At 44.1% G+C, this 18,645-nt stretch overlaps 1 protein-coding gene across 1 annotated transcript in view; it reads left to right on the forward strand.

Moving 5' to 3' along the window:
• The window catches only part of KSR2 (kinase suppressor of ras 2), a gene marked incomplete at both ends in the record, with an annotated part of 399,795 nt that overhangs the window by 18,396 nt on the left and 362,754 nt on the right, over nt 1-18,645 (forward strand). The window lies entirely within an intron of this gene.

The following is an 18,645-nucleotide window of genomic DNA, read 5'->3' on the forward strand; positions in this document are numbered from 1 at the left end:
CCGCTGAGCAGAGAGCCTGATGTGGGACTTGATCCCAGGACCCTAAAATCATGACCTGAGCGGAAGGCAGAGGCTTTAACCCACTGAGCCACCCAGGCGCCCCCGACCTCTCGATTTTGTGATCTTTCTTATTTTCAGTCTACAGTGAGGTAAGAATTATGCCTGGTCTCACACACACACACACACACACACACACACACTTACTTCACACCTGTACAAAAATAGGAAGAAGAGTATAATGGACCCTTTAGGTACCTGTCACACAAATTCAACAATGTCAAATTATTGCCAATAACTCCTCCCCCCGTCATCTGTAGATTATTTTGAAGCAATTCCTAAACCATCATAACATTGCATCCTCAAAAAATTTCAATGTGTATTTCTTTTCTTTTTTTAAAAAAGATTTTGTTTATTTATTTGACAGACAGAGATCACAAATAGGCAGAGAGGCAGGCAGAGAGAGAGGGGGAAGCAGGCTCCCTACTGAGCAGAGAGGCCGATGCGGGGCTCGATTCCAGGACCCTGGGATCATGACCTGAGCTGAAGGCAGAGGCCTAACCCACTGAGCCACCCGGGCGCCCCTCAATGTGTATTTCTAATAAATACTGAGTATCCTATTTTCAGCATAACCAGACGACTCCTATTGTACCAACAATTTCTTAGTCAGATATTTCCCTAAAATTCAAATCAAAATACCCATGCACAAAAGACAACTGTGCTTTTTGAAACAGCCACAGCGGACGGCCTTAGCCTTTCCCCGGTTCTGCTGGCATTACTGAAGACATTCTCGAAAACCAGCTTTAGAGGGTTTTTTTGTTTGTTTGTTTTTGTTTTTTTGTTTTTTTGTTTTTGCAAGCGAACAAGTCTCTTTATTTTTTCTTTACCCTGAACGGAAAAGCCTTCGTAATGGCTGTTGGATTTCCCAATGACTTTTATCTATTTAAAACATGAAGGTATTCAAGTATGCTCTCAATGCGTAAGAGGCGTTACCACTGAAGCAATCACGACCGTGTTCTGGGCATGGCGTCGGCGAGGAAGCTCAGAGAGGAGTCCTAGCTTTGGTGTAGGGCTGTGTTGTCAGTCATTTCCAGTGTCTGCTCTGTAAGGGCAGCTGGCTGGTTGGCTTCAGCATGCATCCACCCTTCGTCTGTCCCTCCCGCTTCCTGTTAAATGCATTAGACATACAGAAGCGTCTTGCCACCACGGGGCTTACGACGTACAAATATGTATATTGCACGTCAGGCACTGTGCTGGGTGCTGAGTACTAGGTACTGTGCTAGGTCCTGGGACACAGTATTTGCTCATGGTTCTAGTGATGCGATATTTAGGCTAAGACTTGAAGGGTGATGGGATTAACCAGAGATGAGGAAAGGCTGTTCCAGGCAGAAGGACGGTGTGTGCAAATGTCCAGAGGTAGAACCATTGTGGGGCGTTTGAGGGACCAAGGACGTCCAACGTGGCTGGAGTATAGGGTATTTCAGGTCTGTTTGAAGGTGAGGGAATGGGGCAGCTCTTTTTCCTTTCTCTAAACTGGGTTCCTTTGCATCCTTTTGCTGCCTCATCTCCTCCTCATTATAGAAAAATGAGGCGGTCCCATTTGCCAAATTGAATAAAAGTCTAATCTATGATCTCCATTTCTGAAATACGATTTGAAAGCATAACATGAATTTATTGGCTCCCCCAAGGTGGAGGCCGGTCCTAACCACCACAACAAACACGGACCATCCCGTAATAATAATATATGGGCAAGACCTCGCGAGAGGGTGGGGGAGGGGAGGGAGGATAAAGCCAGGGTGAAGGAGGTGGCGAAGTGGAAATGCATTTAAAATCCCATGCTTTGTGGTTTATTATTAACAGCAGAGCAGAAAATGTCTCTACAGAGTTATGAAAAATTCATTAGGAGCGTGCTACAGGTCTGAGAAGCTGGTCATTGTTTGATCAGATTAACAATAATGAGAGCAGTCTTAAATTAACTCAGATTAAGAGGAGGGCTCTCCCCCTTACCGTTCAGTCATACGTGTGTAATCACATTTCCTCACAACCAGTCGCCCTTACTTGTCTGCCAAGATGGGAACGGGGGGCTCTTTACAAAGGTAAGGCCAGGCCGGCAGAGGGGGTGCTGAGCCCAGATGCCACCTGGAAACCAGGGTCCCATGGAACAAGTTTCCCTGAACACTCCCTTCCCTGTGCTCCAGCTTTTGTCTCATCTCCCCGACACTGCTCTTCTGTTTGCTGGGCCTGTTTCCTTCGTCCTGGGTCACGATTTCCCGGCATTGAGGGCCTACAATGCGCCATGCAGTCTTCTAGGTTGTGTGTATGTGTGTGTGTGTGGGGGGTACATCTTTTGAGGAAAACAAGCAAAGAGTCTGCTGTTGTGCCTAGTTGGGAGATAGACAATAAATAAGCATAAGAATAAGGAAAACTAATAAATAAGTATAAGGAAAATTAATCAAAAGTAATAGCAAAAAAAAAGAAAGAAAACAAAAAAGAAAGTAGAGCAGGCTTCAGGCAAAAGGTGACATTTGAGCAAAGATTTAAAGAAAGTGAGCAAGTGAAGATATCCAGGGCACGCAGAAGAACATTCAGGGTGAGGCAACAGCTCATGCAAAGGTCCTGAGGCCTTGGAGGAACAGCCAGGAAACTTGTATGACTGAAGTAGAGAGTTGAGGATCATGACAGAGCAGCAAAGTAAGACTAGTATAAAGAGTTTTATAGTTTATAGTATAAAGAGTTTTATAGTGAAATGAGGCATATTGGAGGTCTTTGAGGAGAGGAGTGACATGGTCTGACTTGAGTTTTGATATTATCCTTCTAGCTGGTGGTTGAGAATAGACTGTAGGGTAGAAGCGGACAGAAGAGTCAGGAGACTATTTAGGTGAGAGACGAAGGTGGCTCATGCCAGACTGGTGAGCCATGGTTGGATTTTGGATATATTTAGAAATTACAGCAAACAGGAATTCCAGATTAATTTTTTTTTTTAGTATAGTCGATGCACAATATTACATTAGTTTTAGGCATACAACAGGGTGATTCGACAATTCTGTACGATACGCCTTGTTCACCTCGCGTGCCGCCACCATCTGTCAGCCAGACAACGCCATTACAATACGTTGACTCTAGTCCCTATGTTGTAAGGATTTCCAGATAGATATATTATTTACTTTGCCTGTTGATCGATGTGGAAAATGGTGGTATTTACTGGTTGTGTTAACCTGAACTCTTTTGGTCAGAAGTGACAGCAACGTACGTGAAATTGCTTATGCACAAAGTAGGCATTCTGCTTATGTCCAACTGGGAAGTATATGGGTAGCAGAGAGCTTTAGCATGACTGGACCCAGGGACTTAAAGAATGGAGGCAGGGACCCTTCCCTCTGTTCCGGAGCTCTGCTTTCTTGCTGGATCGCTTTCACTCCAGCTGTCTGTCCTTGTGGCGGCCCGATGGTCGCTGAAGAGCCACTCTGACATCTCAAGCAGATTCCCCGCTGAGTGTGGAGCCCAGCACGGGGTTCGATCTCACAACCCTGAGATCCCGACCTGAGCCAAAACCAAGAGTCGGTCTCTCAAATGACTGAGCCACCCAGAAGCCTCTTGACTACGGGTTTATGCTAAGCTGGAATTCTCGAATATGACTGCATGTATATGTCAGTCCTGTTATACCACATTTAAGAATGTTCATTTTGAGATAGGTTTCAGTTTTGGGTAACAGAGTCGGCTCTTCCAGTTTTGAGCCCTAACTTTGGGCTTCACCTTCTCAGCATCTCAGTTTCCCCATCCATCCACCGAGGAAAATGCTGTGCCCACCTCATGATGTGGTTATGAGGGTTAGCTAAAATGCGCAAAGCGCTTAGCTTAGCGTCTGGCCTGTGACAGTGCTTGTAAGTGTTCGACGCCGCAGGTAGAGTAGATCTATAGAGATTCATCTGGCTGGTCTACAAGAACCTGTGTTTGCTTTTCCATATTAACTTCTCAGCTCCATTTGAAAGTTTTCTAGCTGAATTGCTCCTCTGGTTTGGGGTCGCGCTTAGCGTGTCGAACCCCTGAAGTAGAATGACAGGATGCAGGGTTGAACTTGACACATAGAGGAGACTTTCAGCTCTGAGTTGGGGTGGGGAGAAGGGAGGAAGGGGAGGACTGTTGTTTCTAGATTCAGTGGGGATGATTTTGACAGTCGTGACTCTACATTCTGCCCCGAGTCCAAGCAGACACGCCCTGGTTTGCAAGGTGGATGGACCGACAAGCGTGCCTTGGATCTAAGCCATGGACATGTGGTCCCCTTTTGAGTCCATGTCTGCAGCCCCGGTCTCTATTTCTGTGTATTTCTCACTTGCAGGCCCTAAACAGATGCTGGGGACCAGAGTCTGAAAGTTGAACTCCGGGGTCTTCAGAACTGTGTGTGGGCTGTCCGAGGACAGGGGGTAGACAGGGCTAGCCCGAGGTTCACACTGTGTGTTATGCCTGCTTCTCTTTTGCTTGAGATCATTTAAAATGGAAATGTTTTTCAGGCTTGGTGTTTTTATCCATATGCTGCTTAGAGAGAAATGTTTTTAGATGACTGTGGGAGACACAGCCGCCGAAGTCTCTGTTCTGCAAGGCTCTTGTAGCTTCTGTAAAAAGAATGTGCTCGGGGGTTATGAAATTTCAGAGGCAGATCAAAATGTGCTCCTTTCTTCTTGAAATGAGCATTTTACCAGTGGAAGACAAAGTTGTTTGAAAAGTCTGTACCGACTTCCGTGGTAATCTTGGAACCTTCGCTCGTACTTGCCTGGCTCCAGCTACGTCCTGGGCGCTCTCGGGAGCGGCCTGTGCGTGCCTGCCCGAGACATCGTCCGTGGGCGGGTGGCATTGGTGTCACCTGGGAACCGGTGAGAAACGCTGAGCCTCAGACTCTGGCTCAGACGCATCGAATTGCACTTTTTTTTTTTTTTTTTTAAAGAATTGCATTTTTAACACAACCGGGAGATTTGTGTGCACGCTAACGTTTGAGAAGCACCAGTTCAATCCTGAGAACGCCGCAGTGTTATTAATTCCACGACAAGTCTTATGGTGGTAAAACACACGTAGTATTTATTGTCTTAACCGTTTGTAAGGGTATGATTCCGGGGTGGGAGGTTCATTGGCAATGTGGTGTAATCATCACCACTAGCTATGTCCAAAGCGTTTTTGTCATCCCCGGCTTAAACTCTGTGCCCGTGTGAGATAGCACCTTGCTCTCCCCTCCCCCAGCACCCGGTAACCTCTGCTTTCTGTCTCTACGAACTTGCACATCCTCGGCATGTTGTATTAGGGGAATCATACAATATTTGCCCTTTTGTCTGGCTTATTTCACACAGCATGCTGTGTTCTGGGTTTGCCTGTGTTGTAGCGTGTATTGTTACCCCATTCCTTTTTATGACCGAATACTATTCCGTTGCGCTGACAGACCCCGTTTTGTCTAGCTGCTCATCTGTTGCTGATGGCTATTTGCACTGGTTCTATTTCCTGGCTTTGGGAATATGCTGTTATGAGCATGAGAGTACATGTATTTGACTCCCTGCTTTCAGTTCTTTTTTTTTTTTTTTTTTTTAAAGATTTTATTTGCCAAGAGAGAGCACAAGCAGGAGGAGTGGCAGGCTCCCCACTGGGCAAGGTGCCCGATGCGGGGCTCGATCCCAGGACCCTGGGATCATGACCTGAGCCGAAGGCAGACGCTTCACCGACTGAGCCACCTGCTTTCAGCTCTTTTGGGTGTAATCCTGGAAGAGTTATCTCCCTTCACATACGAAGAGACAGAGGTGTGGTAATGACAAGGACTTCCCTGAAATGACACGGCTGTGTGGGAGTGGCGCTGAGTTTCCCGATTTACGATTTACGCAGTCCCTTCCCTTGACCCCCAAGGCCGTATGCGTGTGTGCCTTAAAGAGAAAGCTGGGTGTTCTTCTTCCTTTCTAGAGGGGACAGCACAGCCTGGTGGGAAATGTTGGGTTTGGAGTCCTCGAGATCTGAGTTCAAATCCCAGCATTTTGCCCTTGCTAAAGCTTTGTGTCGGACCCGTCATCTACCCGATTTCAAGTAGGTCCTGAGGTCCATTTTCTCATCTGTAAAATGAGATGATGATGCCCATTGCAATTGCTGGGAGGATTAAATGAGGGAAAAATAAATAATCCGAGTGCCTGGCTTATAAGTATTCCACATGCAGAACAATTTTGCTTGCTAGTAGAAATAAGGAGCTTCCTCAAAAAATAAATAAATAAATAAATAAATAAATAAAACACAGAATTACCATCCTATGATCCAGCAACTTTACTTCTGGGTATATACCCAAAAGGATTGAAAGCAAGGGCTTGGACAGATACCTGTACACAATTGTTCATAGCAGCATTATTCAGAATAGCCAAAAGGTGAAAACAGCCGGAATGTCCATTAAGGGAGGAATGGATAAACCGAAGGAGGTATAGACACGCAGAGGAATGGTAGTGAGCCACGAGCAGGAGAGTGCCACAATGTGGAAGACCCAAGACCACATTAGGCTAAGTCAAGTAAATCGGATACATGTATATATAGCTGACCCTTGAACAATGCAGGGTTTAGGAAAACTGATCGCCCCCCATGCTGTTGAAAATCCACTTGTGACTTTGACTCCCCTCAAACTTAACTACTGATAGCCTCTCGTTGACTAGGAACCCTACTGGTAATATAGAAAGTCAACGAACACATATTTTTATGTTGTATATATTATATACTATATTCTTTTTTTTCCCAAGATTTTATTCATTTATTTGACAGAGAGAGAGAGAGAGAGAGAGAGAGCACAAGCAGGGGGAGTGCCAGGCAGAGGGAGAGGGAGAAGCAGCCTCTCTGCTGAGCAGGGAGTCCAACGTGGGGCTCGATCCCAGGACTCTGGGATCATGACCTGAGCCGAAGGCAGACACTCAATGATGGAGCCACCCAGGCGCCCCTATATACTATATTCTTACAACAAACTAAGTTAGAGAAAAGAAAATGTTATGGCGAAAATCATAAGAGAAAAACATTGACAATATTGTATAGTATTTATTGAAAAAAACTATCCATATAAGATAAGAGGGTCCACACAGTTCAAACCCATGTTGTTCAAAGGTCAGCTGTGCTATATTCTTCTGTTCCTGTGAGATAACCAGCATGGTCAAGTCTGTAGAGGCAGAAAGGAGAATTGTGGGTGCCCGGGGCAGGGGGCAGGGCAATGGGGAGTTAATGTTTCATGGGGACAGAGTTTCAGGTTGTTAAGATGGAAGGTACTGGAGACGGATGGTGTCACGTGATGGTCGCGCAACAATGTGAATGTGCTTCCTGCCCCCGAAATGCACACCTACAATCAGTCCGAACTGTGCATTTTTTGCTATGCATCTTTTACTACGATCAAAAAAGAGTCAGGAGAAAAAAGAAGGGAAGAACGACTTCTAGGTGCAGATTTTACACCGGCATGCACCGATCACCTTGCTTTCACATTAGCCATGTTTGGTTGGTGCCTGGGAAAGGCCTGGTTCTTTTTTCTTTTTTCTTTTGTAATCATAGAATGATCCTCAAGTCATTACCCGTCAATGATCAGTGTTGTTCTTGGGCGCTGTCTGTGTGTCGGACACTGGGCGGAGTGCTTCCCACGTATCACCCTGTTTTCATCCACAGCTTGTTGTTGGTGGAAGCAGGAATCTGGGGATTTGGGATGCGCCATTCCACAGGCCACACCGTGTTGCCTCCCAGGACGCCCGCCCAAAGGCCGTTTACCAGGAGCTGTCTCTGATCTTAATCATGCCTCCGTGTCACAGGGACAGGGTGGGTGGTGAAGGTCACTGGGTCACCTCTGGCAAAAGCAAGACCATCTGTGGCTTTCACCACCGGTGGCTGAGTGATCTTTCTCCTTGGGGTTGGTGTAAACACAAGACGAGGAGATTGGATGTTCAGGGAAACTTCCTTGGTGCCAGAAAGTGCTCTTGGAAATGCCTCCCCTGGAGTCCCTTCTGGGACTGACCAACCAATTTCCTCCTTCTAAGGCAGCCCTGACATATGCAAATCCAGCTCGTAATTCATCTCCAAAGCAGCAGCTTCTAGATTCCTAATTGAGAGATGCTAATGAGGAATTAAGGACCCTCCGGCATCCTTGGGTGTGCTTTGCACGTGACCTTCCGCGCTCATAGCCTCCCTGTTGACCCGTTATCAAGACTCTCGCCTTTGTTCCAGAAAATATAATGGGCTAGTGAAGCGTTGCATTGTTCCCCCAGGAGCAAAATCAGGGCTATAATGGGGAGAGCGCTGGTTTTTCTTCTTTTTCCTCTGTTGTTTGATTCCACATGTACATGAGAAAGATCAAAAGGCAGGCATTACTTTGAAAAAGCGATATGGGGCCACGTTCCATAAACACGCACTTGGGAATCAGTTCTGCATTCAAATCTCGAATTTGCTGTTTATTAGCTGTGTGTCTGTGAACAAGTCCGTGTCTCTGTTTTTCCATCCGTAGATAGAGATATTCACAGGACCTTCCTCTCAGGGCCAGGATTTCATGAGAGAACACATGTAAAATGCTCGGCCTTGTATCAGGCACACAAGAAGTGATCATATCAATAGCTTATGGCGGCTGCCCTTATTCTATAATTATGTAAAATACCACCACATGTTAAAATGATCAGCCTGAACTCTTTTCCCCTTTAAGGAGTAAGGCCAATGGGAGACAGTGTATTTTTTTTTTAAGATTTTATTTATTTATTTGACAGAGAGATCACAAGTAGCCAGAGAGGCAGGCAGAGAGAGAGAGGGGGAAGCAGGCTCCCCGCTGAGCAGAGAACCCGATATGGGGCTCGATCCCAGGACCCTGAGACCATGACCTGAGCGGAAGGCAGAGGCTTAATCCACTGAGCCACCCAGGTGGCCCAGTGTATTATTTTTGAAGTCCTTTTTAACAGAAAATTTTAACATAAAAGAAAAAAAAATAGGAGAATGAGCTTTGTGTATGTTTCACCCAGATTTAATGATAATCAGCACTTGGCAATTTTGTTTCATTTGCCTTCATCCCACTGTGTGTGTGTATGTGTGTGTGTGAGAGAGAGAGAGAGAGAGAATTTTGAAGCAAATCTGAAAGATTATAGACTTTTATCTGTAAATACCTCAGCACACATCTCAAACAGATAAGGACTTTTATACAAACACAAAGCTCTTACCCCGGCTTACAAAATTAAAAAAAAAAAAAACCTAATTTCTCAATATAATTTAATACACAATCCATGTCCAAATTTCTCTGGAGGTTTTGAAAATGTCTTTTTGCTGTTGATGGGTTTGAATGAGGATTTGTATGAAAATGTCACATTGCATTTAGTTGCTATGGCTCTTAAATTCTGAATCTTCATCGTTCCCCTTCCTACCTCCCCACAGCACTTACTTTTTCAAGAAATGGAGTCATTTGTCCTATAGAGTTTTGGGGCTTCCTTGGTGTATGGTTTACCTTGTTCTTGTATCTCTCTATTTCCTGTCCGATGATAGTGAAATCTAGAAGTGGTTGACTAGATCCAGGCTTGTTTACTTATGTTTCTTTTGCAAGAATACGTCACCTGTATTTGACGTGCTCACACCAGAAGCAATGTCTGGATATTGTACTCCTAGTGATGCTAAGATTGATCCAACAGGATCAGGTGTTGTCAGTCTGATCTACCCGTTGTAGTGTGTCCCTACAGTCTTTTACCCAGTAACTGGCCTCCACTGACAACTGAATCTAGAGCTCTTATCCCATTAGGGGTTGCAGTACGAGGCTTTTCGAATTCTGTCATTCCTCCTGCATTTGAAGCTAGGACTACCTATAAATAACTTTTATGTATCACCTTTATGGTTACCCTGAACTGCAGTTTCTATGGAAAGGCAGGATAAATGCCTGTTCTTTCCCCTTTACTTGCCAATTTTTCAAATATAGAGTTGGTAATACTAGCACATCCCAAGATAACCAGTGATTTTTAAGAATGCTGTTATAAGTTAATGGATTAAGAACATTTACTTATTATATTTCAACCTATTGCAGTCATTGCTCTTTTTGAAGCTCCAACTCTCCCATTTTTGGCCAATGGGAGCCACCTTAAGTTGCCTTCCAGGTCTTCTGGATATCATCTCAGTTGACTTGAATGGTCTCCATGCCTTCTGGTACAATAAGTTGTCCCAGGATTATTTTGTTCCCCTTACCTTGGGAATCAGCTGTTTCTCAAAAGAAGCCCTGATTCCAGGGCACCTGGGTGGCTGAATGGCCTGAGTGTCCTACTTTTGATTTTGGCCCAGTTCATGGTCTCAAGGTTGTGGGATCAAGTCCCGTGTCAGGCTCCACACTCAGTGGGGAGTCCGCTTGAGATTCTCTTTCCCTTTCCCTCCCCCGGCTTGTATGTTCTCTCTCTATCTCTCTAAAATAAATGAATGAATCTTAAAAAAAAAAAAAAAAAAAAAAGGAAGAAGTCTTGCTTGATTCCTTTTAGAGAAAATGGTATTTAGAAACCACAGTTTGGCACCAGTGGTGCTCATTGCTACTGGGTTATCATTTCAGTAGATAGAGTTGGAAAACATGTACTTTTTAGAAAGAGAAAAATGAATTCATGGTGATATTTTCAACTTACATGTAAGATTATATGATTTTACTTAACTTTTGATTTTCTATTTGTATCTCATTTCTCTTAAGCTAAGAATCTTGGTTTCTAATTACATTGACCTGAATACTTATTGTATATGTTTCAAAATAATGATACTTCTACTGTTATTCTTAGAGAATTTTCTTTCTTTTTTTTTAAGACAATAAACAAAACACATCCTCTCACACTGTACTAATTGTGGAAATACAAAAAGTGCAGCATTTCCAAGGAAGCACAGACATTTTGTTATTATTTTGTTAAGTAAGAATACTTAATATAACTAGGATAATAGTATAATTGTATATTTTCAAAATAATATTTATAGTGTTACTATTAAATGAAGCATAATTAAGGTAATATTTAATATAATTAATTATTTTATAGTTCTTTTTGTCATTAGGATACATCCTGCTAGATACATATATACTCAAAACAGTGTAATCTTAAAAGAATTATCTGCATAGTTGTATCACCAAGTTGACATACAGATAAGTTCATTTGTTGAGTTTTTAAATTTAATTTTAGTTTTAGCCTTTATCAACAAGACAAATATACATGCATATGTTAAAACATATTAATTAATATTACCTCTTACACAAAATCTAGACTGCCATAAACACTCCATACTCTAATAATCTAAAGTAGGGCACCCCCTGTTTGGTTCTATTTCCACTCAGTTATTTGCTTCATTGCATTTACAGATTTGAATCACAGTCGATTCTCATTATTCACAGTAGTTATGTTCTATAAAGTCACCACTGAATTAATGAGCACCGAGCCGTTGCTCTAGGGGATACAAGGTTGGGTTCCTGCAACTCTCTGGTCACGTTTTCACCAACTGATCGATGCATAACCTTGTTTTATGTGCATTTCTGTTCAAAGACACCTTATTTAATGTACATTAATTTTGAATTCATGGCCAACACTACTGCTACTCATGCTTGAATGAAGCTTCTCTAACACAAATTTTCTGTGTAAGGCACATCACAACCTTCTTGTGCTTAGGAACACTAGACAACATGTCACCATTATGCTTGGGGACCATTTTAAACAGTGAAATCATAAAAAAAAAAAAAAAGGCACAAAAGTGTGGTTCTAAATAGACCATAGAAAAAGAGCTGAAACAGGAGGCCAGAGCATCAACTTGTTTTGACCTTAGTGGGCAAATCAAATTGTTTATTGCTCGGCATTTGTCCCCAGATGACTGAAAACACCATGTGTATTGATTTTGGGGTTACAAATCCATTTTAGCAAGTAGGCAAATCTGCACTAGGAAATCTGTGAATAATGAGGATGGATTGTGTCTGATTTGCTTTATTAATTTTCTTTTCCCTCCATCTCCACAAAGTTGTAAGCCCCATGAGGGGAGAGACCATGCTTGTGCGTGTCTCGTACACAGGAGAAGCTTACTAATGACAGATGAATGAATCCCCAAGTGAGAATGGATATTTTCTACTCTGGGTCTTACAGCTCTAAGTATTTGTGTTTAATTTGCATTAGATGTATTTCTGTTCTTCTGAAATAGTAGTTCTTTGTCAATAAGACGCTGGTCTAGCACGTTACTCATCAAATCTATGAACTCTGTTAATTCTGAGTCTTTAGAAATGACTTACACAAAGTCAAGCTCATGTAAAATTCCCTAAGTCCTCTATTTGTAACTATTATTCACCCTACCATATGATCTGCCTGGATTTTCTATAACTAGGGAACTCTACTAATATGCACCAACTGTGCTTTTATTTGCCTGAAGTTGACTGACGTGTACTTTCTCAGCCATTCAGACCCAGACCAAGAAGCTCATTGTCCTGATAGCTGATATTCAAGTCATGAACTTTAGCCTGTTAGGGAGAATTTCTTACAGAATTTTCTCTGAGCGGAAGTTAAAGCATTTGCATTAGATTGGCTGATGAGATTTTGTAGGATGTTGCTAATTTGAGACTCGCTGGGTTTGCCCTGTCTTCAGATAGGTGGGAACATTTCTGGGTGTGATTAGCAGCCTAAATATACCACATCAACATGCCTGCAGAGGAGCTAAGCTTCCAAAGAGCTTGGGAAGGAGCCCTGGCTTCTGCTTCTATTAGAGTCTTCATCATACTTTGTTTACATTTAGTGCATCAGATTCTAGGCAAATAAAAGTATACAGCCTCCATAAATATCTGTCACACAAACATACATTTGCAAAATTCTTCAGGGATTTGCATTCATGTATGTAAGAAGAACATCTACAATTTACTGATTGCTTCTTGTTATTTTCAAAGGTTCAAACTACATTGCTAGGGGGCACCTGGGTAGCTCAGTGGGTTAAGCCTCTGCCTTCGGCTCAGGTCATGATCTTAGGGTCCTGGGATCGAGCCCCACATCGGGCTTTCTGGTCAACGGGGAGGCTGCCTCCCCCTACCCCACCTGCCTGCCTCTCTGCCTACTTGTGATCTCTGTCAAATAAATAAATAAAAAATCTTAAAACAAACAAACAAACTACATTACTAGCTCTGCATTCTCTGTGGATGCCATTATCACATTATTTATTATGGGAAGGTGTAGGGTTAAGTGAGCTCAGTGCATGGACTTAGTTGTTGATAAGAATTACTGTCACTTCATGAGTATATGTTATGTGCTAGGCATGGTGCAAAGAGCTTAATACTGATAGAATTTAATTCTTTTTTTTTTAAGATTTTATTTATTTATTTGACAGAGAGAAAGATCACAAGTAGGCAGAGAGGCAGGCAGAGAGAGAGAGAAGGAAACAGGCTCCCTGCTGAGCAGAGAGCCTGACGAGGGACTCCATCCCAGGACCCTGAGATCATGACCTGAGCCCAAGGCAGAGGCTTTAACCCACTGAGCCACCCAGGCGCCCCTAGAATTTAATTTTTATGGCAGTTCTGAGTAGATAATACCAGCATCTCCATTTTACAGATGAGTAAGCTGAGGCTCAGAGTGGTAAAGTAATCCACCCAGAGTCACACGAGTCTGTTAAGTGGCAGAATCAAGGTCTTCCTGCCTGCAGAGCCTGTGTGCTAACCCCCTCAGTGAGAAGTGACTATAAAAGTTTCTTTAGGATAAGGGCTCACTGTGTGGTCTCAGTGACAGCCTTATTCAACTTGCTTAGTATGTCCCGAACGTTTATTATGTGCCAGACCCCACAGGTGGCACTGGTGCCATTAAAAATAAGAGCAGCAGCGACCAGCACTCACTTCGTGTTTAATGTGCCCAGTGCTGTTCTGAGGATTTTATGCATATTGGCTCATGTGATCATTGGAACAAACTTTTGAGGTAGGTCTGATTATTACACTCATTTTACAGATGAGGAGACTGAGTCCCAGCGGGGTTACACAAGAAATCAAAGTCACACCGTGAGTGACTAGCAGCCAGGGTTCATACGCGGGTACCAGGGTCCCTGAGCTAGAACTACACTGTGAACCGCCTCTCAAACACGGATAAATCTCGAGCATCAGGAGTAAGAACAGGACCTAAGTCGATGTCATTCACCGAGGGGGGGTTGTTGGGTGCCCATATATGGTGAGTCCACAGGTTCCTAGGTTTGCCCCCCTAGAACTTTGCCACCTGTTACTCCAAATCCGTTTTGAAGACAGGCGGGCCCCAAATTCAGAAACTCTGCATCTTTGTGCTCCTGCCCTCCTTCCCTTCTACCCCGTTCTGGGCTGTGGGCAGCCCCACTGGGAATCTGCCATCTCATACCCTAAGCACCGAGTTTACTTATTGAAGTTAAGAGACTGCATTATAGAATGTAAACTCAGAAAAGGCGTTTCGCCTCCCTGAGTTGCCATGCCTTTATTTAAAAATTGCAGATCATAACTGCACCTCTCTCATGGGGCTCTTGTGGGGTTTCAAGTTAATGCGTGTGAAGCAGCTGATTTAGTGCCTGCTGAGCAGAGAGCCTAATGTGGGGCTCGATCCCAGGACTCTGGGGTCATGACCTGAGCTGAAGGCAGAGGCTTAACCCACCGAACCACCCAGGCGCCCCGTGATCTGTTTTATTTCAACATAGGCAGTGGTCTTCTTCTTCCTTTATTCCAGGTCAACGCCACTATCACAGGACCTCCTTTATTTTTCATTCATCTAATTCATTAAAAAATTATTGATGGAATGCATGACTTATTCTCCTGGTCAACAATCAGAGTATTAAAAATAGCACTAAAGTATCCTTGACCACTCTTCTAGTTCCGGGGACTTGGTCCCCATTCCCCTGGACTAACTCGTATCACCTGTTTGCTCTGTTTCCTTCTAGACTGTCTTCTATGTATTTCTAGTATACATATCCTTGTTTTGTGTATAAATATATATTTTACACACTTACTATATACATCACTCCACAATCCTCTTTTTTTACTTAGTAACATTTCCTATTACTCCTTCTTTTTCATGTCTTCTCTGTTCTTGCTGGTTTTGGCTAGCTCTTCTAACATTTATTGATAATAAATCAATAAATGATCCCAGGACCGCAGGACCCCGGGATCATGACCTGAGCCTAAGGCAGACGCTTAACCGACTGAGCCACCCAGCACCCTCGTCACGTTGGGTAAAGCTGATGATAATCTGACCTATTCCTTGGAATGCTCCTCTTACCTGTTATTCTGTTCAAGGCAGTTTGACAGCTACAAAGAGACACAAGGCCTGCAAAGTAATCCTGTTCTTAGTACCAAGGTAGAAATCCCGACACTTGTGGGCTGGACATGGCCTGGGAGTGGCCCGTTTTCACCCTGTGCTGCTGGGGGGCAGGGCGGGGAATGGATCCCAGGCCATGTACACAAAGGACTCAGAGTACTGATTATCGTCTGATTCACCCGCGGGTCTATCCTTCCCTGGGTGCTGCTCTCAAGTCAGCTAGCATTTCTCAAACCCAAAGAATATTCCTCTCGTAAAGGAAAAAAAAGACCTTTAGATATGTTCTAGAGATTTCATTGCTGTAATGTGATTTACATCTCTACCAACACAAGACTAGTTCTTAGCCAGGGTTGATTTTTGTCCCCTCGCAGAGGTCATTTGGCAATGTCTGGGGACATTTTTGGTTGGTACGGTTTGGGGGAGCACAGTGTGATACCAGCATCTAGTGAGTAGAGGCAGGGAGACTGACCAGCATCCTGTAATGCGTAGGGCAGCCTCCACAACAAAGAATTATCTGGCCCCAAATATCAAGAGTGCCCATGTGGAGAATCCCGACAGAAAACTAGATACAAAAGTCCTTGGCTTAGAGATGTTAAACAATTATGAAGACAAAGCAAATTTGTAAAAGTGAAATCTAAACTATTTTGCAAGCCCAGTACATTCCAACAGATAGCATCATTGGGGCAAATGACATTTTACTGAAAGTCACTGAAACTTGCATGGGACTCTGCCTACTCTTATGCAGGTGTTTTTGCCTTTGGTGAGTTTCGTGTGTGTGCCCTTGGTGGCTTTTAGTTCTCCTATAATACAAGGAGGGAAGAGTGGTAGGCGTGATTTCATTTGGCCTTTACTGGTGGGGGGAGGTGTTGACGCTCATTATCTATTTTGATTAGCTTGTGATAATTAAAGCAAAACAACTTGGCACCAAAGGGCTCCTAAATTACAGGCATTAAATTTACCAGGGAGGACTAATTTATAAGGTGGGCATCCAGACCATCCAGCAGGTGTATATTCTTTTTTTTTTTTTTTAAGATTTTATTTTATTTTTTTGACAGACAGAGATCACAAGTAGGCAGAGAGGCAGACGGGGGTGGGGGCAAAACAGGCTACCCTCCAAGCAGGGAGCCCGATGCGGGGCTCGATCCCAGGACCCTGGGATCATGACCCGAGTCAAAGGCAGAGGCTTTAACCCACTGAGCCACCCAGGCGCCCCTGGCAGGTGTATATTCTGTGTTCCATTTTTTAAAAATTATCTTCGGCGGACCCCCGAGAATTCACCCCAGGACACTCTGGTTTCCATGCATCCTAACTTGGGGAGCACTAATGTGGAAAGTATCAGAAGGCACTGGGTTGGGGGAAAAAAAAGGCAAGAAATGGTAGGGGAGTTATTTGCTAATTGTTCAGTTGGCAGAGTGATAAATTGGCCATTTCCTCAAAGTCTGCTTAGTGGTGGAGAAGGTTTTGGTAATTTGGGGTGTGGGGCAGATGGTGGGAGGGTGTTCTGGGTGTGTAGGTGAGAGAGCGTTAATCTTCTCAAAGTCTTGGAGAAGCTTCGAGGAGGAAAAGATATTTGAATTAGGTCTCGGGAGGAAAAAAACCCAGGAAAATTTTTTGGATATATCTCAGGCTTAAACTTCTAAATTTGTCAGGATCCATGGACATACAGATAGGACAGTTTTCCAAGGTTAAGTTTAGTCTGTGGTCAGCCTAGTAGCAGAGACCACATCAGTGTGGTGACTGTCATCCCCCCACTGCCTGGTAGGTACATGTATGCAGTATATACAAGAATGCGTGGTCATCTCAGCAAAGTTCTCTGCCCTAATGTCTCCATCAGGGGCTTGTTAGATCCTGAACCTTGATTCTGGGGGAGGAAAAAAAAATCCACTGCTGACATAGACTGTTCCTGCAACAATAATGGCTTTGGATGACCTTGGACCCCCGCGATGTTGCTGACTCTTACTACGTGGTCTCGAATCTCTGAGCTGCTCTGCTGACCCACAACCCTCCAGGCTTTGAGAATCAGTTCCTGGCTTCAGGCTGTATTTAGCTTATGCCTATGAAAATGGATCACTTGCTGCTTTCACCCAAGTAGTGGCAAAGCACCGAAGAGCCAAGCGCTTGCTAATGCCAGGCACTGAGACACGCGCAGGGATGGAAGGGGCAAAAACTCAGAGATCTTGTCATCTCTTTACCGTAGGAGAAATCTGATTTGTGAGACAGCAGAAAGGGCACAAAGAGCTTTTGTTGAATCCAAATTCAACACTCCGAGCTTCTGTTTTTTTCCCACCCATATAAGGGGGATAATGACTTCAACGTCTCGGAGTTATTACGAGAATTGAACAGATCACAAAGTGGAAGGAGTTTGCAAACTCTGAAGGGGTAACATTTCTGGGATTTAGTATTTAGTAACCGAGTTTTTCTACACTGTTCCCGGAAGCCCAGAATCCTTCACTATTCTCTCAGTTCTGCTTTTGTCCAAGGCTGTGCAGATGGACCCAGGAGGAAGTGCCAACAGCAGGGGCATACGCAGCTGAGTAAAAGCATTACTGATTACGATAGGTAAAGTCAGTTGAGTGTTTCTGAAGGGTCAGGTGTCGCGCTGAAATGCTTTGCGTGGATTACTTCTTTGACCCCGCTCCTCCTTAGCAGCGCATGCCCAGAATACCATTAATGCTGGTTTGCAGATGGGCAGTCTGATGGCATGCCTGAAAGTCTGATGGTATGGATCCAGGGCCACATAGCCAGTAAGTGGGCAGGACCTCCTCAGGACCCTTTTGGAGCCACTGGTCTCACTGAGTGTGAAAAGAGGAACAGAGAAGAAAAGTCAGGAGAGAGAGTGATGTGTAGGAGTCAGTTCCAAGAGGCAAATCATTGGTTGTGGGGAGACCATGGGGGAGGGTAGGTGTATTCATTTGAAACAAATTCCACCAACCGGTGGCTCAATACAAAAGAAATGTATTCTCTCACAGTTAAGGTGTCTGCAGGGCTAGCCTCCTTCTAGAAGCTGTAGAAGGAGGATCCTTTCTTGGATTTTTTTTTCCCCCTTCTGGCTCCTGGGGGCTCCCTTGCCTTCTGGCCACCCTCCCTCCAGCATCCTCCTTTGTCCTCATATGCTTCCCTCTGTGTGTCCTAGTTCTGTCTCTTATAAGGACACTCTCACTGGATTTAGGGCCCATCCCAATTTAATACTATCTCCACTCAATTCTTATCTTAATTACATCTGCAAAGATCCTATTTCCAAATAAGGTCACATTCTGAGGTCCCAGGGGGACATGAATTTTGGGGAGACACTAAATTGTGGGGGGGTTGGACAGATTTCAGGGGACCAGAGGCGTGAAGGGGAGGGGGCCACAGCACCTGGCGGTGGCGACTGCTTCCATGGGGGAACTGAGAGAGGCTTGCAGCAGAAAGAAAC

Source organism: Martes martes (genome assembly GCF_963455335.1).
Source record: "Martes martes genome assembly, chromosome: 13".
Lineage (NCBI taxonomy): Eukaryota > Metazoa > Chordata > Mammalia > Carnivora > Mustelidae > Martes > Martes martes.